This window comes from Heloderma suspectum, chromosome 5 (assembly GCF_057233095.1).
Source record: "Heloderma suspectum isolate Gila_16-S chromosome 5, 16-S_ref, whole genome shotgun sequence".
NCBI classification, from domain to species: Eukaryota; Metazoa; Chordata; class Lepidosauria; order Squamata; family Helodermatidae; genus Heloderma; species Heloderma suspectum.
In genome coordinates, this window is record NC_139462.1 from 223,223,828 (window position 1) to 223,229,827 (window position 6,000).

The window sequence follows — 6,000 nt, forward strand, 5'->3', positions numbered from 1 at the left end:
CAATATGAATAGCATTCTCTTCTGAATGGGCCAGTATCAAAGGAGGGGAGAGAGACAGGGATAACTAACCAGTTTTTCCTTCTCTATATTCAAGAATAGGCTTGTTTTCTATTGTGCCTGGATAAAGGGGTTTATGTAACTCGAAAATTATAGTGTACCTTTATGCTTGGCGAACAGGAATTCCTTTAATCGAAAAAAAACATTAAGAGTTTTCTCATTGTGTATTTCTTGGTGACTGATTTGACTTTGCCTAACCAAGCTTACTCAGAAGCAAGCCACACCAAATTCAAAGCCACCTTACTAGAGAATAAGGGCACATACCATGAAAGCTGCACAACCAGATCCAATGAGTAGTTACTAGAAATTAAGTTCAATAGACTTCCTCCCTTGTAAGGATGTAGCCTTAACTTGATTTGCCCCCTGAATGAGAAGCGAAGAAAAACAAGCAGTTCTCACAAAAAAGAAAATCTAACCTTTCACAACTGCGTTCTGACATCAGAGACTATACCAGCCTTCCACAACCCAGTGTCCTCCAGGTGGGGTTGAGTACAACTCCTACCATTCTAAGCCAGCATGCTGATTGGGGATGATGGGAGCTGTAGTCAAATACATCTGGAGGACACCAGGTTGCGGAAAGCTGGTCTACGCGATCTGGTTTGGAACATAAAAATCTTTAAGCAAGTATACAGAGTACTGAGGGGGAAACTATCAACAACATACATCCACAACAGAAATTAACTTCATTAACAACAACTACTATGATGCTACTATGTGTGAGTGAGTGTCCAATTGTAATTCAGAAAAAAAGGGGAGTGCACGCCTGCACTGTCAGAAGTTTGGAAGACACTAATATGACATCAGTGATTTTGAATTCCACCACCCTGAGTAGCCAGTGATGCAATGCCATTAACTGGGAACTTTGACGTTTGGGAAGAAAACCCCAAGAACTGACGTTTAAGGCACAGTGACTCACAACCCTGGCATCAAACTGCAGCTACGTATAGTATTTCCCCCCCCCCCGCCCTAACTATGACACAGGAGAGAGGGCAGGAAACAAACTGGCGGTGGGGAGGGAAGAGGAGAATTGAGAGGAAAATCCCTAGGAGAAAATGGAGGGGGGGGGACAGTTTTGTTTCCAGCGGTGGGTGGATTCCCTCTCTGGTTCCAGGAAGGGCCAGACCGAGAGAGGGAGCCAAAACCTGTGTGATTTGGGTGGTGTTTTGGGGGTTTTTTAGATTCAAAAATCCCAATTAGCCTCACACATTTTGGAACTTTGCCCCGGGGGTGAGGGAATGTTGGCAGGCCCTTAAGAGATAGCCCAGCAAGGAGCCAACCAGGGCGATCTCCTAGGGCGAGGAAATTTGGGAAACTTAATTAACTTCTTTTGAACTGTTTTACTGCCCATGTACTCCAAGACATCGGAAAGTTGGGGGGGGGATTAGAGGGGGAGGGCGAGAGAAATCGGAGCGCGGCCGGACCCAGCTGAGTGACTTAGGGCACAAATCCTCTGCAGGTTTAGACAGAAAGCTATGTCCCAGCTATGCTGGCTGCGGAATGCTGAGAATTGTAGGGCTTTTTTTCTGTCTAAACCTGCATAGCATTGCGCCCTTAAGCTCAACAAATTCCCGGAGTCGCTTATATCTCCGCGCGCGCGCGGCCGAGCCACATTTTGGCCGAAGGAACGTGAGGCGGGGGGGGGGGGGCGATTCCGGAGGAAGCATGAGCGGCGCCTCTCCAACCAGAAGGAGTCGGGCAACCCAAGCAGGCGTCGAGGCGGGGATCAGGTGCAAGGAAGGAGACACAGGGAAGGAAGAGCGGAAGGGGAACACGCCGGGGAGCGGGGAGAGGCCGGGAGGGTCGGTCGATTACGACCATCGCCAGCAGGGCACAGGCCACGATCCGCCAAGAACAGCTTGCCCGAGGGCAACACGAGAGAAGGGAAGAAAAGGCGAGCTTCTCCTCCCCTCCCCTCGCAAGCCCTGGCCAAGTCACCGCCGCGGTGGCGACTAGCCTCGACGTGAGCCAACCCCAAAAGGCTTTCCAAATGTGCCTTGCCGAAATCCTCAGAGCTCCTCTGTTTCTACTCCAATCGAGCCAAAGCGCCTCCCCAAGTCTTGCCACTCAAAGAGCCCGATCCGTCGTTAAGTGCTACAGCCGGAGGCGAAGCAGCTTTCCCGCATCACTACCACCCCCCGCAAAAAAAACCCAAAAAAAAACACACCCAAAAATCTCAAAATCCCGGCTGTGCGCTTTGACATCCGGCCGGTGCGCGCCCCCTTCCGACGGTCGGAACGCCCGGGCGACCAGTCTCACCCGCGCTACGGCTCCCCCTACAGGCTGGGCATCCCGGCTCGCATTTCGCCCTCTCCAACCAGTCCCTTCCCCGCGAGGGCTCCCTCCCCCCCTCCCTCTTCAGACGGGACAGTGTCCGCGAAAGCCAGAATAAATTTGCTCGCCTCCAAGGTGGCCCACGACGGTTCTTCACCTTCTGGAAGCCAACTTCATCGGGTGCCCCTTTTACGCTCACCCGCCCCCTTTCTACCTGGGACACAAACTTCTCCAATAACAGCCCCCCCACCACAAGACATTAGCCAGAGGTCGCCATGAAGTCCTGATGGGGGACCTTTCGATCTGCTCCCGTTCCGCCCCCATTCTCCAGGGCGCCCCCTTCCGGCCGGATTAAACCTTCATCCACAGAGCCCCCAATCCAACCCGGCCACCCCCATCTCTTCCCAACCCCCCTTCTCTCCTCCTGGTACCTATCGCCCCTCCCCTTCCAGCCTCTGTCCTGCCCCCCTCTCCCCTCCTGCAACAACTGCCACCGTTTGGGGGACCCGAGGGGGCGCACCAGGGCAGGCCACGCCGTGTCGCCCCCTTGGCCACCCGCCCCGACGTTACTACCCCGCTGGGGAGGAGGAAGGGAATCTCCCCCACCCCCGCTTCCTGCCCGCCCCTCGGCGGCGCCAGCTGGAGGCGCCGCTGCTCCGAGTGCCCCAAGCCCAGAGAGAGCTCGCCCCGACGGCGACAAGCCGGGCAGACGGAGGCACCTACCGGCGCCGCTGGGGTCTCCTTGGGCCGCCGCCGCCGCCGCCGCCGCTTGTGGCCGGCGCAGGCAGCAGGAGGAAAGCCGGCTGCGGAGGAGGCGGACGCTGCGCGGCGGCTGCTCAAGCTCGCATCGCCGCCGAGACCGCGGGAAGGGAGGGAGAGCGAGCGAGCGAGGCTGGCTGGCCCGTGCCTGGCGCTGAACTGAACCGCTGCTGCCGGCGCTCCTCCTCCAGGCTCAGCTGCTGCGCTGCCCTTTTTCGTCAGTGGAAAACTCCTGGGCTCTGACGCAGGAGGCGACAAGGGAGCCTCAGCCAGCGAGCCCGGCCCGCTCCCAGCCCACACGCCGCTTCCTGCCCGCCCTCCTTCCTTCCCCGGCTAAGCATCGCCCGGGAGGAGGCGGCGGCGGCGGCGGCGTCGCGCTGCCCAGTTGCCTCCCCTCCTCCCCGGCAAATCGAGCGCGCGCGCGCAAGAGCAGGGATTGGCGGAGCCGCCGTGGCTGCCCTGCGGGTTCGCACGTGCACTGGTGCAGGGCCAGCGGGCTTGCGCGCGCGCCCTCTTTCTCTTCGCCCCTCCGCAGGGCTTATCCAGCGGCCGCGAGCCTTGGGTCGCGTCCGGTGTTCGCCCTCCGTAGAGTAGGCCCATTGGAACGAATGAGACGAAAGGCGCGACTAACGGAGGGCCCGTTCATTTCAGTGGGTCTACTCTACGTAAGACTAACGTTGGCTACTACTCCTAGCCCTGGGCGCCGGTACTTCCCGAGAAAAATATTCATGGGATCTGGGGTGGGAAGCTGACCCCGTAGAAGAGCCACCCCCACCCCACTTCGGGGGATTTGTCGTTTACAGACGAGCAGAGGCATTGGCGGCGGCAGCGTGTACACGTACTGGTGTGTAGTCTGCCCACCGCCCCGTGCAGAGTTTAACCGAATTTACTCGGGAGTAAAAGTGTTCTCGATTTCAGGGAGGCTTTCTTCCCAATTAGTAGTCATGCACCCGACCGCAGCAGAGTGATCCGAGCGTTGTGTCGGGTTGCCGTTTTCATTTACAAGCCTGTAACGCACTTACTTGAGAGTAAGTGCTGTTTAACTCAGTGGGACTTACCCCTGAATAAACATGCTTCGGGTTGCACTGTTAAGGTGCCATAGGTCTTTGGACTACAAGAATTCCATAATTATTCATGTTCCTTTCTTTTGAAAAAATAATTATTTTGGATTTTTAAAAACGCACAATGTTATTTTTGAATACGATTTTAACAGCTTACAGTGGGCCTCTCCTTTCCATGCAAGCACAGCCTTATGGGGTTCGGTGGCACCCCCAATGCATGTTTGCTGAGAAGGAGCCCCGACTGGGTCCGATGGGGCTCCCAGGATGTGTGCATGCCCTGTCATGCAAGGGACAAGTTCACATGTTCAGCTGAGCACTCTATTTTTGGCCTATTTTGCTTGGGCCTTGCCCTGGCTGAGTCAGACTTTGCCTGCCTTTGGTGGTGGTTGTTCAGTCGTTAAGACGTGTCCGACCCTTCGTGACACCATGGGCCATAGCACGCCAGGCCTTCCTGTCCTCCGCTCTCTCCCGGAGCGTGCTCAAGTCCATATTCATTGCATCAGTGATGCTATCTAGCCATCTTATCCTCTGCAGTCCCCTTCTCCTTTTGCCATCGATCTTTCCCAGCATCAGGGTCTTTCCCAGGGAGTTTTCGCATTAGGTGGCCAAAATATTTGAGCTTCAGCTTCAGTATCTGTCCTTCCAGTGAGCAGTCAGGGTTGATTTCCTTTAGGATTGACTGATTTGACCTCCTTGCAGTCCAGGGGACACGTAAGAGTCTTCTAAAGATCACCCACATAGTATGCATACATTGCGATCTGCATCTCTCTGCTTCTGCAGAATTCTTCCTGCTATTGCTAGGGGTAGAGAGGGGCAAAGTGCTATGCAAACTGCTGAAACAGGCTTCCCCGCCTCCAGACACACATGCACAACACCTGGAAGTCCTGCACAGTCCTCCCCCACCCGCTCCTCTAGCTTCTGAGATTACACCCATACGTTTTCAGGTTTATTGTTGCAGCCATAAGTTCACAGCCACAAACGTGTTTGTTTTTTTAAAACGGAGAATCTCCAAACACTGAATTTTGAATGCATCTCCCTATGGTCCGGGGGAAGGGGCTAAAAGCAGCCAGCCTGGCCTCTGATTTGGATCAGGGCCCTGGTGCAGGTTTTTTTGTTTTTTAAACTACTCCCATGCAAAGCTGGCCATCCCCCCACCCTGTTCGCTGCAGAAGGAAAACCTTACAGGCAGTTGTATTGGGCCTGTGAGTCACATAGTGGCCAACCAGCTGCCCACAGGAAACCCACAAGCAGGACATGAGTGCAGCAGCACCCTCCCTCCCATGCTAACAGCAACTGGTGTACATAGGCACACAGCCTCTGATACTGAAGGTAATATATAACCATCAGGACTAGTAGACATAGATAGCCTTCTCCATGAATTTGTCTAATCTTTTAAAGCCATCCAAATTGGTGGCTGTCACTACGTCTTGTGGAGGTGAATTCACGTACCTATGTGCTGTCCTTCCTTTTATCTGTCCTGAATCTCCAACCAATCAGCTTCATGGGATGACCCCATTGGGTCCTAGTATTATAAGAGAGGGAGAAAAATGTCTCCTTTGGCTATCATTTCAAATGTCTACTTTGGCCATCTTTTTGTGCTTATACAGCACACAAATACAGGTGTCCAGAATTGACACAGCCCTGGCCTAGGATGAGTGCAGACATTTTCTTTCTTTTTATCGTCATCAGAACCTGATGAAGGAGGTTTGCCACTGTATCCTTTACAGGTAGAAAACCCAAGGGAACGTGCAGCATCCATGGCCAGGGAGCTGAGCTGGGATACAAAGCTACATAGTGCAAACAGGCCAGTCTCTACTGAAAAGTATAAATGGGCACAAATCTGACACCAAGA

The 6,000-nt window shown here is 54.1% G+C and overlaps 1 protein-coding gene across 1 annotated transcript in view; it reads right to left on the bottom strand.

Moving 5' to 3' along the window:
- CSRNP1 (cysteine and serine rich nuclear protein 1) overlaps positions 1-3,512 on the bottom strand; it is a 35,794-nt gene extending 32,282 nt beyond the window's left edge. Inside the window, exon 1 of the mRNA XM_084859408.1 lies at positions 3,052-3,512. The gene's annotated coding sequence lies outside the window, so the exon portion shown is untranslated. The remainder of the gene's footprint in view (positions 1-3,051) is intronic.
- Between the last annotated feature and the right edge of the window lie 2,488 nt (positions 3,513-6,000).